Source organism: Rhinoderma darwinii, chromosome 4, assembly GCF_050947455.1.
Source record: "Rhinoderma darwinii isolate aRhiDar2 chromosome 4, aRhiDar2.hap1, whole genome shotgun sequence".
In the NCBI taxonomy this organism is placed as follows: Eukaryota; Metazoa; Chordata; class Amphibia; order Anura; family Rhinodermatidae; genus Rhinoderma; species Rhinoderma darwinii.
The window spans coordinates 82,658,839-82,685,819 of NC_134690.1; the positions used below are offsets into that span (position 1 = coordinate 82,658,839).

General features: G+C 42.2%; 1 protein-coding gene across 2 annotated transcripts in view; it reads left to right on the forward strand.

Annotated features, from left to right (window-relative positions):
• LOC142760752 (speedy protein 1-B-like) overlaps positions 1–26,981 on the forward strand; it is a 227,505-nt gene that overhangs the window by 104,950 nt on the left and 95,574 nt on the right. The window lies entirely within an intron of this gene.

Consider the following 26,981-nt stretch of genomic DNA (forward strand, 5'->3'; position numbering starts at 1 on the left):
TTTGCAAAGGCATTTGACACTGTCCCTCATAGATGTCTAATGGGTAAATTAAGGACTTTAGGTTTAGAAAGTACAGTTTGTAATTGGATTGAGAATTGGCTCAAGGACCGTATCCAGAGAGTTGTGGTCAATGATTCCTACTCTGAATGGTCCCCGGTTATAAGTGGTGTACCCCAGGGTTCAGTGCTGGGACCACTATTATTCAACTTATTTATTAATGATATAGAGGATGGGATTAATAGCACTATTTCTATTTTTGCAGATGACACCAAGCTATGTAATATAGTTCAGTCTATGGAAGATGTTCGTAAATTGCAAGCTGATTTGGTCACACTAGGAAAGGAAAAACACACCTTTGCGAAAATTAGCATTTTGGCCGAAGGCCAACTGTTTTGGGGCACTAGACCGCTGTGGAATCATTAAGTTAATCCATAAACCGACGTCTCTCTGATCCCATTTAGTATTGGGATGAACAGCTAATTTTTGCCTAAACATTTCATCATATGAACACCAAGAAAAACCACCAAAATTTCTAAACGCCTCCAGCACTATGTCAACATGTTGAAATAAACCTGAACATTTGTCTGGAGATTTTTTCCCCCAAGATAAAAGAAAATATACAAAATCTTGTAACCAATTATTAAATGACTTTTGACTTTTTTTTCTTATCATCCTCTTTATCATCCTTCTTATCACTTTTAATCTCTCTATAAGAAGGTAATAAAGAAAAGATGTCAACATAATCACCTCTCCAAATTTGTTATTTTACACTGCTGGATAAATGAAAACTGAATGGAGATACCTCACAAGTTAAAGCTTCTTTAAAACAAACTTCCGCTCACAAATCTTCATAAAACATAGAGATACCCTTCTTTTGATTTACAGGACCGAAATAATAATTCTGGGCCACAGAAGGGAATAATGGCACATTAACATTCAGAGAAGTAAAGAGATGCCTGATACATAGATACTTATAAAAATCCCTATTCGGGATAGAGTACTCCGACACCAGGTCAGAGAATGCCCGCAAAGTGCTACCCGTGAACAGCTTGTATATGTGGGAGACTCCAGATGATATCCAATTGTCCAGAGACACCCCCGGGAGCTCCGAGTTCAGGAATTTCAAAGGTAAATTTTTTATAGGTGTAAGAGCCGATGAGGGGAGATGTGTTGAGAAGTGTTTCCAAGCTTTAAGTGAAGCTGAGATAGGCGGGGACATTACCCCGGAAGGCTTAATGTTTACCTTGGGGTTTACCCTCAGGAGTGATAAAAGAGGTTGCTCTATTATGGTCTGCTCTATTTGGGCCCATTGTTTTGAGGGCGTAGGCGTACACCAAAATTTTAGATGATCAAGAATAACCGCCCGGTAATATCTCTGGACGTCTGGCACCTCCATCCCCCCTTCCTCCAGTGTCTGTACATCGTGTGCATCTTGACTCGTGGTTTTTTGTGTGCCCATATAAAATTATTCAGCAATCTTTGGAGCTCTCTCAAATACGAGTTAGGAAGGGGTATTATCACCGTACGAAATTGATACAAGATTATGGGAATGATCATCATTTTAATGACCGCGATTCTGCCCGCCCAGGACGTACTGACATGGGAGTATGATGCCAATTGTTGAGGAATGGTTTGCTTGGAGGCGTGCTGGAGAGGATGTGGGTGCAGGGGTTCATACTTCCATATGTGGTGGCAATGCCCTGAGGTCCACTCATTGTGGGTTAGGGTATTTGCAATGATTTCCCAAGTGTCTTCCTGCACAGTAGAACCAAGTCCGGCTATGGCATTATGTTTTCTTGATATGTCAGAGATCCCAGCGGTATCCAGGACGGTGTCTAGCCACATTATTATAGCGGCTCGTTTGTTGATTGCTAGATCATGGAAATGCAGTGACACTATTTCCAGTCCTGAACTTGTCAATCTAGTGAATGTTTCATTCACGATGGAACGCATGCATGCGTTACGAACACATCAGTTGCCAAAAATTTTAAGACTATGGGAGCCATGGCAGACTTATCTGGCTTCTTCAATCCCGGGCTCCAATGCAGGAGCATCTATATGTCCCATAGTTTGACCCTGTCGAAAGCAGACACTTGGGACTTCATAGGAGACCTAGAAACCCGTGGAAGGGAAATGCCTGGCCACGGCCGGGGGCTCGGATACCAGAGCACGGGTAATGCCAGCCAGTATTGTGTATGGTTTTTCTACCTCATTCATAGGCATGTAACAAAGCCAAGACATGTTTAGTTCTGGATGGACGATGTTTGTTTGTTGTTCTTTTTGTTCCTCTGGTTTTGATTATTTCAATTGCTGTAATTTATTTTTCTTTTCTATGAATAATGCACTGATAAGCACTGTAACTGCCCGGGCCTTATGTCTCTATGTAAGATTGTGACAAGAACTGTTCATTGTGAATACCGTGGGTTATGTATAATTTTGTCATTGATAGCCTGATTAGAGATATATTGGCGTATGCATTGTTTTTGTATTACCTGAAAAAACTTAATAAAAATTTAATGTTGAAAAACAAACTTCCGCTACACCAACAGCAATATTAACCTGAGGTGCCTTGGCAACCTCCAAAGTAGAATCACTACTCTCCCTCCTAGATGTACTAGGAGTATTAAGCCAAGCTTCAGAGGCCTAACTTGAAGTAGATTTAGCAGTATCATTAACAGTAACAGCTGCTTGAGAAAAAGAATCCAAATTAACATTGCTAGAAATACTAATGAAACATTTGAAAAAATTAAACATGCCTGTCAACACAGCAGGTTCAGGAACTGAAACATCAGAACCATTGAATTGCCCTGTAGGCACACCCAAAATACTCTCACCCCTAGACGACCCCGGCTCAGTGCGCTGCTCCGCTGCATTACTAGACTGCCATGGGTGATGTTCGGGTGAAGTTAATCTTTGCTCTGACCTCCTCCTACTCCTGAACGCCGGCGGGGAGTAAAACCTCAGCTGTTCCGTGGTCCTCTTCTGCGGCCTCCGTCCTGACAGGGCGACGTCATCATCCGGCGCATCTGCTTCTTGTTCTGGCGTTGGCGTCGTCATTTCCCCCTCATCCACAAGAGCGCTGGTACTAGACTAAAGAGAGGCAGGACCATCATGCAGACATCTCTGGAGACAGTCTCCCCCCGCCGTTCTGCTCCACTTTTTCTAATAGGCTCTTCATGAGCCGTGCCATCTTCCTTCCGGTACGGTCAGCTTCTTCCAAGACTTCTTCCAGACGAACTGCTGACTGGACCAGACTTCAGGGCTTGTATCTCCAAGATTTTCCCGCCGCTCGGCTGATGCCACCAATCCCTGGACTGTTGCCAACATCTGCCCGGTCACGTGATGTACCTGTGGAAACTTCGAGAATGGTAAGTACCCACCCGCACCCCAAAAAGGGGTGCAGAACAGACCAACCACAAAACAATAAAGCGGAAAAGACAGCACAAGAAGAGATAGAGAAGACAGAGAAAAAGGGGGGGTGAAGTGATCCCATGTGTCCCCTAAACTATACGCCGTAAAGTGGGGCCTCTCAATTTCAGAAAATGTGTTTTCCATGCGGCTTTTTTCCACTAGCTGAGGACCAGCTTGCAAAGGAGTGATTCAGCTAATAGAGGTATATTAGGAATACAGCACATTTCACTAATGTATGAGCTTGTGGAGAAACTGTCTTGCTGAAAATGTAGCCCAATCTGCGGGCATTATGTCATAGAGCAGAAGAAGCTGAGTAGATTGATATATATATATACTATTGTGAGAAAAGATTCAGTATAGCTTTTAATTTATTCATTTACATCATTGAGTAAGACCGCCCACTGGACTCCTAAACCCAGAATAAGCGGAGGTTTAAATGAATATGCAGATTACAGGTTATCCTGAATCTTTTGCTACAAAACTATATATCAATCTGCTCAGCTCCTCCTGCTCTATAACATGCTGAGCAGGGTATAAGTGTTGTATCACAGACCGGTACCACACAGATCTGTAACATGGATGTGTGCATGATTCCTCACCCTCCATGTTTGACTATTTATCTAAAGCTCTCATTGTGGATTGCTGTATTTAGAGGCGAACATTGATGTTACTCTTGGTTTCCGCCTTGCTACTCCCTTATGAATCACTTTTTTGTTCAGTGTCATTCTTAGGGTATGTTCACACGGCGGGGGTCCGTAACGGTCCGTAACGGCTGAAATTAAGCCTGAAAACATCCCCGTAATTTCAGCCGTACCGGCATGTGCAGGCGCTTGAACGCCGCGTCAATTACGGCCGTAATTAGCGCTGCTATTCATTGGAGTCAATGAATAGCGGCTCCAATTACGGCCAAAGAAGTGACAGGTCACTTCTTCTACGCGGGCGTCTATTTACGCGCCGTCATTTGACAGCGGCGCGTAAATATACGCCTCGTGTGAACAGACAAACGTCTGCCCATTGCTTTCAATGGGCAGATGTTTGTCAGCGCTATTGAGGCGCTATTTTCGGGCGTAATTCGGGGCAAAAACGCCCGATTTACGTCCGTAAATAGGCCGTGTGAACATACCCTTATTGTAGACGTGATCATTGATCTTAGCTGAGCCTAGAAATGCCTGCAGCTTTTAAATGTTCTTCTCGAAAGTTTTGACATTTCTAGCCTGAATTTGGTGCTGCACGCTGGGGACATTCTTCACGGTACCAAGTCTTCTTCATTTGGAGTTAATGGCCACATTTATACATGTATTTGCACTTTTTTTGGGACATTGTATACAAACAAAGTGTATAATTTGCTTTGAAAAACATATTTATTAAGCATTTGTGCCAGAATATAGAGCCATTTGTGCCATGCATGTCAGTTTGTAAAAGTAAAGTGGAAAGTATGCGTGGTTTACTGCTTGGTAAGGATTTCGACAGATTTATAAAATGCGACTTTTAAAAAAGAATGAGAAAAAAAAGTTGTACCTGTACTCCAGACAAGCCCTGGTGTAGAAAATGTTGTGTCAATAAAGTAGCCGAGCGTTAACTTAGAAATTGACTAAAAAGACGCCAGTTATGATAAATGTGGGCCATGATCTTTCTCCCTTATGGCGCCCAGAGCCTTAGAAATGGCTTTGTAACACTTTCCAGATGCTACATATCAACCTCATATATACACTCCTCAAAATTTAAATTACAACACTACGAAGGACAATCTGTAAGGTTATGTAAATTGAGGAAGTCGCAGGTGTTGCTAAATTCTGCGAATGATCAAATTTTTAAGCACTTAGCTTCAATCTGTGGTATGTGGGGGCATAAAAGCCAGATTGAAAGCAAAGTTTTTTAGCCACATGAAACCTCAAAAATTGTATCATGTGGTGTGGGATGGTTGTGCAATGCCTCCTGTTAGTTGACGTACCAGTTATCGCCACTTGTCGCAAACTAAGAGGGACGGAATCCTTGAACTGAGAAACCTTGGTTTATCATTGTGGCAGATCACTATGCGCCAAGGCTGAGACGTCAGCACTGTTCAACGTTGTGTCTCCTGGAGGTTGGGAGAACAACAACAAATGGGAATGACAGCAAGAGGTGCGCGGAGGTGAACCTCTGCACGAACGGATCGTCTGATTGGAAGAATGGAGTGTAGTGATTCATTCTGTACTGTAAGTGAAATTGGACGTCACTTCCCAAGCCTAGCGCGGCAACCAGTGTCGACACAAACCATCAGAAGGAATTTGCACAACATTGGGATACGAGCCAGACGTCCAGCTACAGATGTTCCATTGACCACATGTCACCACTCTCAAAGGCGATCATGGTGCACAGCAAGAAGGTAATGTAGGCTGGAATGGAGGTCCATCCTCTGCAGCGATGAGTCCTGCTTTTGTCTCGGATCCAATGATAGCCGGAGATTATCTATAGACCACGTGGGCAAAGCCATGAAGAGGCCTTCACAAGGGAAAGTCACACCGGTAATGTACAGTAGCCGGACCCCCCTAGTCTCCATTTCAGGTACACTAGCAGCTCGGTGTTATATTGATTTGGTCGTGGAACCAGTGGTACATCCATTTCTCCAAAGTGTCCCAGAAGCCGTTTTTCAACAGGTCAACGCCAGGCCGCATGTTGTTTGTGCAGCCTGTGTGGCCTAAATGTGCTACCATGGCCTGCAGCGTGTCCAGGCTTATCTCCCATCGAGCACATCTGGGACGTCATTGGACGGCAATTGCAAAGGCAGCGGCCAGCAGTCAATCTTGGTGATTTGCGTGCCCAAGTGCATTCAGCATGGCATAAGATTCCTCAGACCTAACCCATAACCTCATTGATAGCATGCCAAGGCGTGTAAGTGCGTGTATTTCTGTGCATGGCACTCATACTTTATAATGAATAAATCAGGATGTTTGTAATAGTTTGTTTCCATTTTTTATCATTTGCATATCATTAACATGTCTATCGATCCTGTGATTTCCACAATTCCAAACCTCTTCCTTCTTGTTATTGCAATTTCAATGTTGAGGAGTGTATTAATATATATATATATATATATATATATATAGATATATATAGATATATATATATATAGATATATAGATAGATAGATAGATAGATAGATAGATAGATAGATAGATAGATAGATAGATAGATAGATAGATAGATAGATAGATAGCAACAATACAGTCCCAGCAAGAAGCAATAAAGTAGGCCATTTAGCCCCCCAGGACAGGGAATAGAAGTGTAGAATATGAGGTAGGGTTATTGGATGGAGAACAGGGGTGGACATATACAAATACTCCTTTTATGTCTATAAGATCACATGTAAGGTTATACACACTTATACGTCTCATAATGACTAGGGGATTGGCATACTGGGATTTTCTGGAGATACAGAAGATAGAAAAACGCACAACCACATAGCTGACTGTGCCAGATTGTCTAGGGGGGAGGTGCAAGGAACAATTGCAGTAGATGAAACGGTTGGAGTATTAGGTGCAAGGATTGAAGGTAGTACACGTGGGCAGGGGTTTTATAGGGTTTAAAGCAGGGGTCTCAAACTTGGCCGGGTAAGTGGGCCGCATATAGAAAAAATGGGAAGTTGACGGGCCGCATTACTTTCAAATTTGATACAATACAAAATTATTGTTAATCAATTAGTTATTTGAACTACTATAACACTATATTACTATAATAATAGCGCTAGGTTTAAAATTTGAGATATTTCTCCACGTGCTTATTTCAACAATCCAGCTTTCCAGTTTAAGTGTCGCTAAATGCAGTCCGGCGGCTCAGTTAGCACACATGTCAAGATTGGGCAGCCCCTTTTAGATAGTGCCGCAGTGCCCTCTGTGGATGCTGCCGCAGTGCCCTCTGTGGATGCTGCCGCAGTGCCCTCTGTGGATGCTGCCGCAGTGCCCTCTGTTGATGCTGCCGCAGTGCCCTCTGTGGATGCTGCAGCAGTGCCCTCTGTAGATAATGCAACACACCCCTAGATAAGGCCACAGTGCCCTCTGTAGATAAGGCCACAGTGCCCTCTGTAGATAAGGCCACAGTGCCCTCTGTAGATAATGCAACACACCCCTAGATAAGGCCACAGTGCCCTCTGTAGATAAGGCCACAGTGCCCTCTGTAGATAAGGCCACAGTGCCCTCTGTAGATAATGCAACACACCCCTAGATAATGCCAGTGTCCTCTTCAGATACTGCCACACACCCACTTGTAGATAATGCCACAGTGCCCTCTGTAGATAAGGCCACAGTGCCCTCTGTAGATAAGGCCACAGTGCCCTCTGTAGATAAGGCCACAGTGCCCTCTGTAGATAAGGCCACAGTGCCCTCTGTAGATAATGCAACACACCCCTAGATAATGCCAGTGTCCTCTTCAGATACTGCCACACACCCACTTGTAGATAATGCCACAGTGCCCTCTGTAGAGGCTGCCACAGTGCCCTCTGTAGAGGCTGCCACAGTGCCCTCTGTAGAGGCTGCCACCGTGCCCTCTGTAGAGGCTGCCACCGTGCCCTTTGTTGAGGCTGCCACAGTGCCCTCTGTACATTCTGCCACAGTGCCCTCTGTACATTCTGCCACAGTGCCCTCTGCAGATGCTGCCACAGTGCCCTCTGCAGATGCTGCCACAGTGCCCTCTGCAGATGATGCCACAGTGATGTCAGGGGCTTGCCCAGAGCAGGAGTCCCGGAGCAGAGCCGCTTCTGGCACTCTGCCTGGGATTCCAGCTCTTCTCCTGACATCACTGTCCATATATGGACAGAGATGTCAGGGGCAACCCCAGAGCTGGAGTCCCAGGCAGAGCGCTAGTAGGCTCTTCCTGGGACTCCAGCTGTGCTCCTGACATCACTGGGACTCCTGCTCTGGGGAAGCCCCTGACATCATTGTCGATGTATGGACAGCGATGTCAGAGGCTCCCCAGAGTCCCGGAGCAGAGCCGATAATAGCGCTCTGCCCGGGACTCCGCTCTGGGGAAGACCCTGACACACTGTCCATATATGGGCAGATATGTCAGGGAATTCCGCAGCGTCCCAGAGCAGAGCCTATACTAGCGCTCTGCCCGGGACTCCGCTCTGGGGAAGACCCTGACACACTGTCCACATATGGGCAGCGATGTCAGGGAATTCCACAGAGTCCCGGAGCAGAGCCTGTACTAGCGCTCTGCCCGGGACTGCGCTCTGGGGAAGACCCTGACACACTGTCTATATATGGACAGAAATGTCAGTCAATTCCACAGAGTCCCGGAGCAGAGCCAACACCAGCGCTCTGCTCGGGACTCCGGCTCTGGGGAAGCCCCAGACATCGCTGTTCATATGTGGACAGCAATGTCAGGGAATTCCACAGAGTCCCGGAGCAGAGCCGACACCAGCGCTCTGCTCGGGACTCCGGTTCTGGGGAAGCCCCAGACATCGCTATTCATATGTGGACAGCGATGTCAGGGAATTCCAGAGTCTCGGAGCAGAGCCGATACTAGCGGCTCTGTGTCCCGCGGGCCGCAGATGACAGCCCCAGGGGCCACATGCGGCCCGCGGGCCGTGTGCTTGAGACCCCTAGTTTAAAGGAAGGTATTTTAGGGCAGTGCATGTTGGTTTTACCTGGAACAGCGGGACCATATAGACATATATGTGTTGTGTGTTTTCATGTAGCAGGTCAGTACTTTAGTGGTTATACAATGTGTACACCTTAGGCTTCGTTCACATCTGCGTTGGGACTCCGTTCATGGGTTCTGTCGGACCTTTCAGTCAGGGGAACCTATGAACGGAATCCAAACTGAAACAAACGGAAACCATAGGCTTCAATGGTGACAGATCCGGTGAAAATGGTTTCCGTTTGTCACCATTGTGTAAGGGTTCCGTCGTTTTGACGGAATGAATAGCACAGTCGACTATGATATTGATTCCGTCAAAACAACGGAAATCTTACACAACAGTAACAAACGGAAACCATTTGCACCAGATCCGTCACCATTGAAATCAATAGTGATGCGAACGGAAACCTATGGTTTACGTTTTTTTCAGTTTGGATTCCGTCCATGGGTTCCCCTGACGGAAAGGTCCGACGGAACCCAGGAACGGAGTCCCGACGCAGATGTGAACGAAGCCTTACCCAATATAAAGTGAGATTTATATTCAACAGGGATGTGTATGACTGATACCAACTTGTGTATGAAAGGGCATGATTGTGATTATTGCTGCAGTTGAACCAGTTATTAATTTTAAAGCAGCGGTTGCTTTTTCACAGAGATGATATGAGCGTTGGATAACTGTCCATTAATTAAGAGAATTGACAATTCAGACTGTGATATGAACTTACTCAGGTTCCCTTTGTCTCATGATACAATTTGCTTATAGATCAGAAACCACTCACTGCGACTAATATACCATCATAAGGATTTTTTTAATGGGGCAAATACTTTCAAAGCACTGTATGTATTCATGAAATAAATAAACAGGAGCATTTGAGCTTTATTTTGTGCTTTATAAACTACACTGCGGGGTCACATTTGTTCAGGTTCATAAATGCCTCGCACAGAGAGATGGAAGTGCAGTATTTGAAAGGAGAAATTACAATATAGTAAACAGCCGGTGTGCATTCATAGTGTATATATCGTTATATATTTTCTAATAAAGAATAACGTGGGTAAAATATTATGATCTTTTGGATTTCTCTATGCTGTACCTTGGATTGCATATGCATTTCCACAAAAAAAAAATCTGATATGAGCGGATGAACCGTTAAAATTGGTGTTCCAATTCATCCCAAAATGTTGAATGGGGTTGAGGTCAGGTTCTGTTCGGCCAGTCAAGTTCTCCCACACAAAACTCAGCCAACCATGCCTTTATGGACCTCGCTTTGTGCACTAGGGCACAGTCATGCAGAACAGAAAAGGCCTCCCCCAAACTGTTCCCTCAAAGTTGAAAGCATAAAATGTATTTTTGTGTTGTAGCATTAACATTACCCTTCACTGGAAATAAGGGGTCTAGGCCAACACCTGAAAAACAGCTCTAGACCATTATCCTTCTTACCCCAAATGTTACAGTAGTCACTATGCTGGTGCGGTAAGTAGCGTTCTCCTGGAATCTGCCAAACCCAAATTCCTCCATCAGCCTGCCAGATAGTGAAACGTGATTTATGACTCGAGTACACGTTTACACTGCTCCAAAGTCCAGTGGCAGCCAGTGGTAAGTTACCTGAAGGGCGAATGGGGCAACCGCCTGAGGTCCAGGGTTCTAGGAGGGTCCATGGCATGAGCACCTCACCCGCCCCTGAAATGCACCTGCATCAGCACCTGTCCAACCAGGACAGGTGCCGTGGGCCTCCGTGCCTGTGGGTTCAAAAACTATGCCAGGCTACTGACGTCACTGCATTCTGCCTCCTGTGCCGGGCCACTGAACGCACAAGGAGGAAGTAGTCTCAACTCGTTGTGGGGGTGGCTTAACGGGATTTTAAAAGTTTTTTTTCTTTTCAGTGGTGCAAAGGGGGCACTATTAACGGGGGAGTATTGTAGCGGTGGCAAAAAAGGACTTAGTGGGTCATAAAAAATGCCATTATTACTAAGTGGGGACATAAAAGGGGGGATTATTACTGAGTGGGGACATAAAAGGGGGGATTATTACTGCGTGGGGACATAAAAGGGTGGAATTATAAATGAGTGGGTGCATAAAAGGGCATTATTACTGAGTGGGACATAAAAGGGGTATACGTACTAAATTGGCACACAAAAGGGGGCACTATTTCTGTGTTAGGGTATTAAAAGCTGCACTATCACTGGGTGGGGTCTAAAGGGGACACTATTACTATGTGGGGGAACTAAAAGCGGCACTTTCTTTGTGGGGCCTATACCACGGATGGCATTATAAATGTCTATGGCACCATGGTTAGGGATTTTGCGTAGATTTTGTGTAGAGAAGGGGAATAAATGGCGAGCGTGCTGGAAAAACAAGGAGCCAAAAATATCTATGTGTCAAATTCTGCAGAAAAAAATAGTGACTGGGAGATGTTGTCATGGCTGGATGAAGAAGAAAAGAGAACGTGATTGACTCCCTTTAGAGAAGATGTCACCTGTGAGTCACTGGATGTAACTGTACTGTAATCACTTATATAGTCTGCAGTGGCCTGTGTATCCACCACTATATGGTGACAATATTGGTCTTTGCATAGTGGTATTATTCAGACACTATGTGATGGTATAAGTGGTCATGGTGTGGTGCTATTATTTGGTTACAATATGGTGGTATAATTCAGTCACTATATAGTAGTAATATCTATTCATGGTGTGGAGGTATTATTTGGTTACAGTATGATGGTATTATTCAGTCACCATGTAGTTGTAAAATGTTGTCATGTTGTGGCGGTATTAATTGGCCCTTATATAGTGGTATTATTGGTAATGTTGGTCTTAGTACACTAGGTTTTGTTCAGTAACAGTATGATGGTAATATGTATGGTGATAATATGTGTTCCTTGTATAGTGATATTATGTGGTAATGCTATGACTTTATTATTTAAAGGTATAATATCATACATGGTTTAGTGCTTTTGAAGAGGCAAATTATGTGTAGGCCCTACAACACGGATTTTCATTATATATCATATCCAAGGAAAGTGTACTGCTGAAGCGCTGAACCTAAACCTGTCGTGTGTAATAAATGTTATTTTCTTTTTTTGGCAGGGGAGAAGAACATATCTTCCATGAGAACAAAAGGATTGGCCATATTGAAATCCAACATCCCTGACCCATCATTCTCTCAACATCTGCCATCGGGGAGAGTTGTGACACCCTTACATGTTAGATGGTTGGCTGGTCATGTCAAAATCAGCGGGTTCGGCTGACATTCATTTCATGTGTGGTGCGGGGGCCCATAGCTTATGTACAGCCCAAAGCACAAGATTATATTAATCCATCACTGGTGGCAGTGTGCTTTACACCCCTCCAGCTGATGCTTGGCATTGTGCATGGTGATCTAAAGCTTGTGTGCAGCTATTCGATCATGGAAACCCATGTCATGAAGCTCTTGAAACACATTTCCTGTGCTGATGTCACTTTAAGAGGTAATTTGGAACTCTGTAGTGATTGATGCAATGGAGTGATTTTTCCATGATTTTTACATGCCACACACTTCAGCACTCGTTGGCCCGCTCTGTGCATTTGCATGGTCTATGGTTCCATGACTGAGCTGTTGTTACACCTAATCCCTTCAAATTCACAATAATAGCACTTATAGTTCCCCCGGGGTATCTCTAGCAAATTTTTTCGCACCGAGAATCCACAACAGTTTACAGTATAATGCATGTGAATGGGATTTTCAAAATCACATCCACATGTATCTGAAAAAAATTGTACAGAATTCAGGGCATGCCGCGGATTTAAGGGTTCTTCAACAATAATTTCACCCTTTAAAATGCAACGGGTGAAATCTCCAGCAAATCTGCATCAAAATTTACATGTAAGGGCGGGTTCACACATGGCGGAATTGCACTTAAATTCCGCTGCGGACACTCCGCAGCGTTAATCCGCAGCGGAGCCGTTTCTACATTGACTTTCACTTTAATTTCGCAGTGTTCGTTTACACGATGCGTACAATTCCGCTGCGGAGCATAGGCTGCGGAGCGGAATTTGGTGTCCGCAGCATGCTCTGTCTGTTGCGGAGCAGTGGCGGACTCATGGCGGAATTTCTCCATTGACTTCAATGGAGATTCAAAGTTCCGCAATGAAGTCCGCAGCTGTCATGCACATGTCATGTGTGCTGCGGATGCGTCTTGCTTTTTTAACTTGACATTTCTTCATTCTGGCTGGACCTAGGTATTTCTAGGTCTACAGCCAGACTGAGGAAGTCAATGGGGCTCCCGTAATGACGGGAGCGTTGCTAGGAGACGTCTGTAAATAGTCACTGTCCAGGGTGCTGAAAGAGTTAAGCGATCGGCAGTAACTGTTTCTGCACCCGGGACAGTGACTACCGATCCCAATATACATGTATCTGTAAAAAAACATATAAGTACATACTTACCGAGAACTCCCTTCGTCTGTCTCCAGTCCGGCCTCCCAGGATGACGTTTCAGTGTAAGTGACGGCTGCAGCCAATCACAGGCCAAGCACAGGCTGCAGCGGTCACATGGACTGGCGCGTCATCCAGGGAGGTCGGGCTGGATGCCGAAAGAGGGACGCGTCACCAAGACAACGGCCGGTAAGTATGAAAATCGTTTACTTTCACTAGGGAAAGTGCTGTCCCTTCTCTCTATCCTGCACTGATAGGGAGAAGGGAAGCACTTTTCCCGCAGTCTGCAGCAGCTAGTCCGCATCAATGTACTGCACATTTTGTGCAGATCCGCTGCAGAATCTGCAACGCAGATTCTGTGCGGCATCGATGCGGACAGTTGCGGAGGAATTCCGCCATGTGTGGTCATGCCCTAACACTGCAGATTTTCCTGCGGATTTGCCATGTGTGAATTCACCCTTAGGCGTTGTTCACACAGTGCAGATTTGCTGCAGATTTTTCATGCATTTTTCAAGTCAAAACCAGAATTGGATCCAGGAGAGGAGATACTTTAAGGCCTTCTTTTATATATTTCTTCAGTTTAGATTCAGTTCCTAATTTTGGCATCAAAAATACATGCAAAATCTGCAGCAAATGTGAACTGTGTGAACATGGCCTTTAGCTGGTTTCTCGTAGCGTAAACGCTGCGGAATTTCCGCAATGCAATTGTGTGCAGAAATTCCGCAGCATTTACAGTAGCAGCAAAGTGGATGAGATTTAGTAAATCTCATAGCCACGCTGCGGAAAAAAAACGTACCGTAAAATGACCTGCGTAAAATTTAACCCCTTCCTGCCGCAGCCCTTTTTCAGATTTTCATTTTCGTTTTTTCCACCCCACCTTCCAAAAGCCATAACTTCTTTATTTTTACGTCGATATAGATATGCGGGACGAGTTGTAGTTTTTCCTAGCACCATTTATTGTGCCATATAATGTACTAGGAAACGGGAAAATAATTATTTGTGGGGTAGAAAATGAAAAAAACTCTTATTCCTCCATTGTTTTTTGTGCGTCGTTCTTACGGAATTCGCTGTGCAATTAAAACAACATGTTATCTTTATTCTGTGGGTCAATACGATTACGGCGATACCAAATATATATATTTTTTTCTATATTTTACTACTTTTACAAGTAAAAACCCAAGTGTAAAAAATGAGAGAAAACGAAAAACACGGCGCCACATAGTGCAGGTTACCCAAGTGAGAATGGATAAATGAGAAGAGTGATGCTCACCTTGAAGCGATGCAAAATAAGCGATGGAAAGATAAGGTGCTGCTGCTGTCGGGACTCGAGGCCGGTGATTCAAGATGAACGAGTTTCGTGCATTAAGCAAGAAAGAGCAATTGAAAATAAACAGAAATTTAGTAATAATTTTATTACAACTTTTAACAGTGGAAACAAAAAAATCCGAGAGGTCCTTGATAAACATTGGTACATTTTGAGAAATGATCCTTTTTTAAAAACTGAATTACCTGATAGACCTACCATTACCTATAGACGATCAAAATCTCTTAAAAATATTTTAGCACCCAGCAAATTGAAAAATCCCATGGTACCTGTTTCCATTTTGCTTCCTAGAATTTTAGGCTCTTACAAATGTGGCCGACAGCGATGTATGTGCTGCACCAATATCACTCACAAGGCCTCCACCTACACATCCACAACAACTAAAGAATCCTTTAAGATCAATAGCTTTCTGAACTGTGGAAGCTCTTTCGTTATATATTTGTTGGAATGTCCATGTCATCTCCAATACATTGGCCGTACTACGCAATGTTTGCGGACCAGGATTAACAATCATAGATTCAACATAAATACTGGTTTTTTAAAACATAGTGTCTCTCGACACTTCTCCACTACACACAATAGTCAGTTTAGTAGTTTGCTCATTACACCTATAGAGCAAATTCCGCTCAACATCACCAATCGATTCAGCAAACTTAAACAACGTGAAAATTACTGGATTTTTAAAATGAAAACTCTCCAACCTGATGGCCTCAATGATGTCTCTGAGTCCACTCTGGATTAATAAATGTCTCAATTACTAATATAGTATATTCTTATTCTTTTTATTAATTGATTTATGTTTCATTTCATTATATGACATTACATTATATTATATCATGGCTATACTGTTTTCTGACCCGTATTGTTGGTTCAATACATTTTGTGCAACTTTGTGTTATGTATCATTAGTGTTTCATCCTCATATTTTTGCTTATTTTAAGTTTCTCTTACATTATTAGTGGCTTGTCTGTTATATGCACATTCATGTTTCCTTTGGAATTTATTCATGACATATGTCCTTGGCCATCATTAGTATTAATAGTACATACTGTTAATTACCACTCACCGTCCTTTCCAATCGTACATTTCATTATTTAGCCTCTTGTCATCTTCACCCATTTCCCCCCCCTCCCCCCCACCCCCCTTATTATATCAATTTTTTATTTATTTATTTATTTTTATTATTTTTTTCCCATTATATTTTTTTTTATTTTTTTTCCCATTTTTTTTTTTTTTTTCCCATTATTATTATTATTTATTTATTTTATTTTATTATTATTATTTATATTTATTTATTATTTATCTATTATTATTCTATTATTATTATTATTTATTGTTCCCAGAATTGTTTGCTCTTCATCTTTTTTCATTTTTATTATTTCTTTCTTTACTTATTATCATTTACCGGCTGCCGACTTTAATATCGGCTTCATAGCGTATCATTATACCATACCAGATTTATTTGTTCACTAATTTCATATACATTATTGTTACTCTCATTCTCTCAGTAATGTTCACATTTATGTTTTTGCATTCTAAATTTATACATAGGACATCACTTTCTTCTAATTTCGTTGAGCCATTAATTATGTTTTACCGGCTTTTGCCGACTCAGTCCTTTAGAGTTTGTAAGGATAATTTTTATTTGCCTCTCTGACATTCCTGACTATTGTGCCAGTATGCTGACCATTTATATATTTTATATACTTTCTTATATTCTTATACCGCATATTCGTAATTGTTTTATATCTTACATTTACACCAGTACCTATTTTTATCTGTTTATTTCACGGACAGCCCCTCATCTAGTTCTGCATCCCTTGCGATTTATTCTGTGCCACTAGTTTCATTGTTCTTATATCGGTTCCTAGTATATGTATTTTATCTTTCCATTTTTATCATTTTGATTATGTTTATTATGTGTTGTTCATTGTTATTTGTCATGTTTTAACCTTTGAACTCTGACGTCACTAGAACGCCCTGCCCTCGTTCACATTGGCGGGTTTTTTCCAACTTTAAGATTCTATTTAAACAGTGATTATTGTGCTCTCTTTCATGACCTGATGAAGATGCCGGTACGGCATTGAAACGCGTAGTCATATTACCAATAAATTTTATTCAATTATCATCATTCTATCATTCATTTATCATCATCATTCCGAAGTTGTCACTTCGGTTTCATCCGTGTGCAGCAGCGCCCTTGCAGACTCTTTTTTCCAGCTCAACCAGCATATCATTTGCGGTCGTTCATCTTGAATCACCGGCCTCGAGTCCCGGCAGCAGCAGCACCTTATCTTTCCATCGCTTATTTTGCATCGCTTCAAGGTGAGCATCACTCTTCTCATTTATCCATTCTCACTTGGGTAACCTGCACTATGTGGCGCCGTGTTTTTCGTTTTCTCTCATCCTTCTAGTCCTGGACCTTCTCCTCCTTTGAGTTGACGTCTTGGAGTGAAGTTACCTCGCTGCGGCTTTGGTCTCCTCGTGTGAACAGCGTCCTAGCAGTTTCTTCTTTACACTGGCTGCCACTGCATTCATTTAGAAGCAAGTTTCATCTCATTTTCATCTTATTTCTATTGAGGAGTCTCTATCCCTTGACAATTGTCTTTCATCTGGATCTTGGATTGTTGTACCATTCCATACTTTACCCTTCTTCAACATGACGGATTTTATCAACGACAGGAGGCACTTCCGCGAGCAATGGATTCTACAATCTTTAGGGATCATGGACAACATGGATCCAGCAGACGTGGTGAGTAATCAATTTACTCCCGAACTCACGAAGATTATGACTGATACATTCCTAACATTGGAAAATTGTCTCATGGATGAGGCTAAACAGAATATTGACTGCCTGTTTCTACGAACTTACATCTCAGAAAATATTACCCCTAGGGGTTTGAGGGTTGAGTTGAGCAACCCCTATCCTGCTGATGTCTCCTTCAGTATGATTTGGAACAAGGTGTTGGATGACTGTCACTCAGGCATCCTTAATGTACTTCTCAAAAAAAAAAAGGACAGCCATCAGTGATACACTTAAATTAGAGGTCAATACAACCAAGGGGAATCTTCTCAAATTCTCCGAACATCCCGATTTTTTACAAATAGAAACATCCATTAACAAACGTCTGAATATTTATGAAAAAGATTTAATTCTCAAAAAAACGAACAAATTCAAAAGAGACCGTCGTGATTATGAAAATTTCTCCAGTTCAAACAATGAAACTTTTGACAACTGTATTGAGAATACGGTAAACTCCCGTCGTGAAGGCTCACATCTCCCATTAAGAGCAGTTTCTAACAAATATCCCCATACTAACGGTTTTATTGGGGGTGAACCACGGAGTTTTTCACCCCGCAATAGATTTTTTAAGAACAGCCTTAGGAACAACAATCTTTCAAAACCCATTGTAGATTCTGCTCACCATTTTAAATCACCAACAGTTAGACGCACTATGGTTTCAGCACCAGTCTCCACTACCGTTCCCACTGTACCCAAGTACACCAATGTCTCTATGGATACCATCTCGGCACCACCCATTAATCACCTTACTAAAGTACCCATCAATGCTTTTAAGGCTTCGGAATTGGAATTTCGTCTACTACAATTCCAATCCACCATTGAAAATTCCTCCAATCCTATCCCAATATCCCTATCTCCCAATGAGTCTATTTCATCCTCTGACCATGGCATATCCCCTTCCCTCTTACAATTGTCCATTCATAATACCTCTGCTAGTCTTTTTGAAATGTCTCTACCTACCTGTACAGAGAATGTCGCCTCTGCATCATTGCCCAATGATGCAATTTTTGTTGCATCTGAAGCTGCATCTTTAGCGCCTGTATCCTTTTTGGACACTACTACTTCTTTTTTAGGACTTCCTTCCCAACTCACAATGCCACCTGTCACGCCGACTATCAACAGCAACGACCACCTCATCACTTACCTCATAAGTCCAAAAATTCAAACAATCACACATTTTTTTCCCTTAGTTCAAAAAATATCGACAAAAAGAAAATTAGATATAGAGGAAGAAGAGGAGGCCGTAAACGAAATGCAAACAAAGAGAACCTCACCAACCAATCTAAAGAAACATCGGACCAACTATTAAAAATCAAACTTTTCAATTTATCCTCTTATGAATTTAATACACATGAGATTAGTCTTCTTAGCAAAGGTCTCTCTTTTTGCCCTGTCTCCCCACCTAATACTTTTGATCTCTTTATGGACCTTAATCGTTTCATCCGTAAGCTTACCCTAACTAGGCATTTCTCTATGTCAAAAATGGCCCCTACCGTTCCATTACCTACTGCGATTTCTGAACCCTCCACTTCAGCTAGTCCTCAAGTAATTATTGCCACCAATTTGAAGCCTAAATCAAACTTTTACCCTTTGCACCACCAAGGTTCCTTTATAGAAACCTTTTCTGTTCTAGTAGGTAATGAACTCAGATCCCTTGACAAACCCATCAATACTCCTCACAATCTCACTTACCAGGAGAGAATTGCCCTGAAATCATTAGCCAAAAATAATACTATTGTGATCCGTTCTGCTGACAAGGGTGGTGGGATTGTTATCATGGATAAGGACAAATATTTGGATGAATCTTATAGAATTTTGGACGATAGCAGTTTCTATGTTAAATTAGCTACAAACCCGTTACCCATTCATATACCTAAATACGCCCTTCTTATAGATACAGCTTTCCATGAAGGGGTCATCACCAAAAAGGAAAGAGGCTTTCTCAATGTGCCCTTCCCAAGCATACCCTTTTTATACCATCTCCCCAAGGTGCACAAATCCATAACAAACCCCCCAGGTCGTCCGATCATATCGGGGATTGGGTCCCTTACTAGTAACCTTTCACATTTCATTGACACTCACCTTCAACCTTTAGTAGTTAGCCTTCCATCATATCTTAGGGACTCTACCCAAGTAATTAGAGAACTTCACTCACTAAACGTCACCAATTCTATGTACCCCATCAATTTCCTTACAGCTGATGTAACTGCCCTTTATAGTAATATTCCCCACTCCAAAGGTCTAAAGGTCATTAGTTCTGCATTATCTACCAAAACCTGTATGCCAGAGAATCAAATTGAATTTTTAAACAAATGTGTTGACTTTATTTTAAATCACAATTCTTTCACTTTTGATAATAAATTCTATAACCAAATCAAAGGATGCGCCATGGGCTCAAGGTTCGCACCGTCCTATGCTAATCTATATATGGGACAATTTGAAGATCAATATATATACCATGATCACCCCTTTAAAAGCAAAATTCTATTTTATAAACGTTACATTGACGACCTCCTCTTCGTTTGGTTGGGCAATGAGACTGAAGCTTCATCCTTCATTGAGCATTTAAATTTGAATAACTTAGGACTGTCTTTCACATACACTTTTTCCACTCTGTCTATTGACTTTTTAGACCTGACCATTTCATTTGATACCAGAATTAATAAATTTACAACAAAGACACATTTCAAATCTGTTGATGTAAATAGCTACTTAAATTTCAACAGTGCCCACTACCCTCCATGGATAAAAAATGTTCCCTTTGGACAGTTTAGAAGAGTTAGAAAAAATTGCACAACTGACTCTGATTTTACAGAGGAATGTAACCTATTGGAAAAAAGGTTCAGGGAAAAGCATTTTCCTTTGAGTCTGATCAAAGGGGCACGTCAGAAAGCTTCTCTATTATCACAAGTTTCGTGCATTAAGCAAGAAAGAGCAATTGAAAATAAACAGAAATTTAGTAATAATTTTATTACAACTTTTAACAGTGGAAACAAAAAAATCCGAGAGGTCCTTGATAAACATTGGTACATTTTGAGAAATGATCCTTTTTTAAAAACTGAATTACCTGATAGACCTACCATTACCTATAGACGATCAAAATCTCTTAAAAATATTTTAGCACCCAGCAAATTGAAAAATCCCATGGTACCTGTTTCCATTTTGCTTCCTAGAATTTTAGGCTCTTACAAATGTGGCCGACAGCGATGTATGTGCTGCACCAATATCACTCACAAGGCCTCCACCTACACATCCACAACAACTAAAGAATCCTTTAAGATCAATAGCTTTCTGAACTGTGGAAGCTCTTTCGTTATATATTTGTTGGAATGTCCATGTCATCTCCAATACATTGGCCGTACTACGCAATGTTTGCGGACCAGGATTAACAATCATAGATTCAACATAAATACTGTTTTTTTAAAACATAGTGTCTCTCGACACTTCTCCACTACACACAATAGTCAGTTTAGTAGTTTGCTCATTACACCTATAGAGCAAATTCCGCTCAACATCACCAATCGATTCAGCAAACTTAAACAACGTGAAAATTACTGGATTTTTAAAATGAAAACTCTCCAACCTGATGGCCTCAATGATGTCTCTGAGTCCACTCTGGATTAATAAATGTCTCAATTACTAATATAGTATATTCTTATTCTTTTTATTAATTGATTTATGTTTCATTTCATTATATGACATTACATTATATTATATCATGGCTATACTGTTTTCTGACCCGTATTGTTGGTTCAATACATTTTGTGCAACTTTGTGTTATGTATCATTAGTGTTTCATCCTCATATTTTTGCTTATTTTAAGTTTCTCTTACATTATTAGTGGCTTGTCTGTTATATGCACATTCATGTTTCCTTTGGAATTTATTCATGACATATGTCCTTGGCCATCATTAGTATTAATAGTACATACTGTTAATTACCACTCACCGTCCTTTCCAATCGTACATTTAATTATTTAGCCTCTTGTCATCTTCACCCATTTCCCCCCCCTCCCCCCCACCCCCCTTATTATATCCATTTTTTATTTATTTATTTATTTTTATTATTTTTTTCCCATTATATTTTTTTATTTATTTTTTTATTTTTTTATTTATTTATTTTTTTTTTATTTATTTTTTTTTCCCATTATTATTATTATTTATTTATTTTATTTTATTATTATTATTTATATTTATTTATTATTTATCTATTATTATTCTATTATTATTATTATTTATTGTTCCCAGAATTGTTTGCTCTTCATCTTTTTTCATTTTTATTATTTCTTTCTTTACTTATTATCATTTACCGGCTGCCGACTTTAATATCGGCTTCATAGCGTATCATTATACCATACCAGATTTATTTGTTCACTAATTTCATATACATTATTGTTACTCTCATTCTCTCAGTAATGTTCACATTTATGTTTTTGCATTCTAAATTTATACATAGGACATCACTTTCTTCTAATTTCGTTGAGCCATTAATCATGTTTTACCGGCTTTTGCCGACTCAGTCCTTTAGAGTTTGTAAGGATAATTTTTATTTGCCTCTCTGACATTCCTGACTATTGTGCCAGTATGCTGACCATTTATATATTTTATATACTTTCTTATATTCTTATACCGCATATTCGTAATTGTTTTATATCTTACATTTACACCAGTACCTATTTTTATCTGTTTATTTCACGGACAGCCCCTCATCTAGTTCTGCATCCCTTGCGATTTATTCTGTGCCACTAGTTTCATTGTTCTTATATCGGTTCCTAGTATATGTATTTTATCTTTCCATTTTTATCATTTTGATTATGTTTATTATGTGTTGTTCATTGTTATTTGTCATGTTTTAACCTTTGAACTCTGACGTCACTAGAACGCCCTGCCCTCGTTCACATTGGCGGGTTTTTTCCAACTTTAAGATTCTATTTAAACAGTGATTTTTGTGCTCTCTTTCATGACCTGATGAAGATGCCGGTACGGCATTGAAACGCGTAGTCATATTACCAATAAATTTTATTCAATTATCATCATTCTATCATTCATTTATCATCATCATTCCGAAGTTGTCACTTCGGTTTCATCCGTGTGCAGCAGCGCCCTTGCAGACTCTTTTTTCCAGCTCAACCAGCATAAGTGTAAAAAATAAAATTTATTTTGTGTCGCCAAATTCCGAGAGCCATAACTTTTTTATTTTTCCATCAATTAAGTGGTGTTAGGGCATATTTTTTGCGGGATAAGCTGTAGTTTTTAATGATACAATTTTGAGGTGCATTCGATGTTTTGGTAGTTTGCAAACAATTTTTTTCACCGTGCGGGTTAAATAATTATATATTGTAATAGTTCAGACTTTTACGGACGCGGCGATACCAATTATGTTTATTTATTTTGTTTTTACTATGCTCTAGGGGGAAAATGGGAAAAGGTTTTTTTAAAAAAAATGTTAATAATTTTTTTAAAAAATGACACAAATAAAAACAAACTTTATTTTACAAATTTTTACTTTTTTTATTAGTCCCCCTAGGAGACTTCAACCAGCGATCGTTAGATCGCTTGCACGATATACTGCAATACTAATGTATTGCAGTATATCGTGATTCTGACTGGCTTAATAGGATAGCGGACCATCCTATTAAGGGGCCTTCATTAGGCCCCCAGGCAGCCATAGCAACCATCGTCCCCCCACGATTGTGTTGCGGGGGGCGCGATAAGCTGTTAGAGGGGGTCACCCCCCTCTTTCTAACTATCTAAATGCGGCGGTCGCTATTGACCGCAGCATTTAACGAGTTAAACGAGCGATCCCGCTCGTTACTCTGAAGAAACATCCGGCATCATATGGAGCGGGTTCACGCGGTGAGTCCGTTCCATACTTCCCCTACCCGTCGTTGGCGTATGTAAATGTCGGGAAGGAGTTAATTCCACAGCATGTAAATTTATGCTGCGTTTTTGTTGATTTTCTGTTGTGGGTTTTCCCTATTGCATTCAATGGGGATGTAAAACCCGCAAAAGAGAGCCAAGTCTTGCGCCTTTTGCAGGCGTAATGAGAGCGATTACGCCACAAAAATCGCAAATACGAAAAAATACCAAAAACATATTTGCCCAGAATGCCCTTTTTCTTCCTGCAGTCCGTCCTCCTAGGATGATGTTTCATCGCATGTTACCGCTGAAACCAACCACAGGTTGCAGCGTCACATGGCCTGCAACGTCATCCTAGGAGGCCGGACTGCGCACAGAGAAGACCGAGAGGGTAACTATGAACAGCTTTCTTCCGCAGCCAAAATTCCATTTTGGACGGAATATACTGCGGGTTCCAGGTCGGACACGCTGTGTGGTTTTTACGCAGCGTATCTGACCCGTGGGAACCCGGCCTTAGGGTATGTTCACATGCTGAGTCAAAAACGACTGAAAATACGGAGCTGTTTCCAAGGGAAAACAGCTCCTGATTTTCAGACATTTTTTAAGCCACTCACGATTTTTGCGGCTTTTTCGCAGCGCTTTTTACATCTGTTTTTGGAGCTGTTTTTAATAGTCTATGAAAAACAGCTCCAAAAACGTCCCAAGAAGTGACCTGCACTTCTTTTTCGCGGCCGTTTTTTTACGCGGCCGTTTTTCAAAACGGCCGTGTAAAAAAACGGTCCATCGGTCCATCAGAACGCCGTTTTTTCCATTGCAATCAATGGGCAGATGTTTGGAGGCGTTCTGCTTCCAATTTTTCTGCCGTTTTTCGGGCTTTGAAAATCAGTTCCATTTGTCTGAATGGAACGTGCAGAGTCCATGCACCTGCTGCAGAAACAACCTTATTCATAAAACAGATTTTCAGTCGTAGTAACCCCGCTCAGGCAAAGACTTCTCCGCTCAGATTCTGAGTTACCCTTTAAAGGGGTTATCCGGTAGAGATAAACTTGATGGCCTAACCTTTGGATTGGCCCTCCATATCTAGTTGTGGGGGGTCCGACTCTCGGCACCCCTCACAATCAGCTGTTTAAAGGGGCCGCAGTACTTGTGCAAGCATTCTTTTCCCTTCCTTCCATTCACTGCTCCATACTGTAAAATGCGGACACCCTTGTAGCAGCATTTCACAGTACTACAGCCTTCTTCCATTCAAGTGAATAGGAGAAGACTAAAAATACTGTGAACTGTTGGTACAAGTTAGGGTATGTTCACACAACCCATTTTCAGCCGTTTTTCAGGCCGTAAACGGCTAAAAAATACAGGGGGCTGAACGCCTCTAAACATCCGCCTCTAAACGGACGCGTAAAAAAACAACTCATAAAAAGAAGTGCATGTCACTTCTTGAGCCGTTTTGGGAGCCGTTTTTCATTGACTCAATAGAAAAACAGCTCCAAAAACGGTCGTAAAAAACGCAGCAAAAAACGCTAGTTGCTTAAAAAATGGCTAAAAATCAGGAGCTGTTTTCCCTTGAAACGGCTTCGTATTTACAGCCATTTTTTGTTAAGCGTGTGAACATAGCCTTAGTCGTCATTTCCAAGTATTGACCAGCATAAGCGATGAAGGAGAAGTAGCGCTCGCCAGAGCGCCACGGCCCTTTCAGACAGCTTTCATCTCTCTGGATAACCCCTTTACTGATAAGGCAGGGCTACTCCATCCTCTCTATCCCCTCCCTGCAACAAAAGATGAACCTTTTAACTGCCAGTCCATCGGGGATCCTAAAAGCAACCCCTTCACTGCCCTCAACTACAGATCTTAAACTTAAAAGCCACTGCCTGTGTGACATATAGCTAGATTTACACACACTGTTTCTGGTGCGGATTTTAATGGAGATTTAGTGGTTGTAAATAGAAAGAAAAATTATAAAAGAAATGCTTTTCTCTTTTGTATCCACCCCCTCATAAAAAAACAGCACCAAAACTTGCGTCAGACACTGAATGTGTAAAAGCCAGGTTCACACAGCACTTTTTATCTGCTACCTATAGATCTAGCAATCTTCAGCTTTATACTTAGAGGGTAAGGCTGGATTCACACTACTATGTTACGTCCGTAATGGACGGAACGTATTTCGGCCGCAAGTCCCGGACCGAACGGGACAGTTGTACGGGACAGTAGTTCCATGGAGAGGAAGGGACTCCTAGCATCGTACATAACTATGATGCCAGGAGCCCGGCTCCCTGCACTGTGTTCGGTCCGGGACTTGCGGCCGAAATATGTTCTGTCCATTACGGACGTAATATGGTCGTGTGAATCCAGCCTTATTCTGACCACAGACATGTATGACATATCCTTAAAATATGCTATACATGTCTGATAGATGCGGGTCCAAGCTCTGGGACCGCACCTATCTGGCGAGATGGTCACTGGCCCCTGCAATCGCTCAGAAATTGACCTGCAGTGCATTTTTTAATCTGCAGCATGTCAATTGCATTTACGTAATCGCTTATTTGTTGCGGGTTTTCCCCATTGAATGCAATGAAAGGTAAAATTCGAAGCAAATAGCAGATGTTGCGTTTTTTTTGCAGCGGTCAATCACAGGCTGCAGCGGTCGCATGGGATGAAACGTCATCCCAGGAGGCCGGGCTGCAGGACGGCGATGGGACGCGTCGCCATGGCTACGTAAGTATTAAACTTTTTTTATGTGCAGTTTTCCGCAGCCGACATTCCGGACAAAAAACTTCACCACATATTGGTGCGGTTTTTCGCCCAGAATTCCCTGCGGCGCACAAGGCAGATACGCTGTGTGCTTTTACGCAGCGTATCCGCCCTGTGTGAACATAGCCTTAGTGAGTTCTTGAAGTTGAAGTGTTGTAAGCAGGAAAAATGGACAAGTGCAAGGATCTGAGCGACTTTGAAAAGGACCAAATAATGATTGCTAGACAACTAGTTTTCCCAGTATGCAGTGGTTAGTACCTATCATAATGGTCCAAGCAAGGACAACCGGTGACAGGATCATAGGCATGTAAGGGTGGTCAATACCACCGTGGACTTACCTGTCCAGAGCGGAGCGGGATGGCGTCGTTGGCTCTCAGGCGCTCGCGCATGCGCCGGAACGGAAGTGACGCGCGACCGGAAGTGGTCAGAATGGCGCGAGGACAGAGGAGGAGAGAGGGACGCGCGACCGGAAGTGGAGGAGAAGGGCGATAAGAGAGAGGAGAGTGGAGTTGCGGCGGCGGAGAGAAGCGGCGGCGGCGGGGAGAAGCGGCGAAAGACTGGGGCAGCAGCAGAGAGAAGCGGCAGCAGAGAGCAGCGGCGGCAGGAAGAAGAAAGAGGATGAGTTTGTCCATGGAAGAGGTTGCAGTGAGTACCCAGCCCCCAACCCTGCAGCCACCAGTATTAACCGCCCAGCAGCCACCAGCAGTAGCCACCAGCAGCCACCAAAAGTAGCTGCCCAGCAGGCACCAGCACCAGTCGCCCAGCAGCCGCCTGCACCAGCCGGACAGAGGTCCAGCCGTGCGGTGTCCAGAG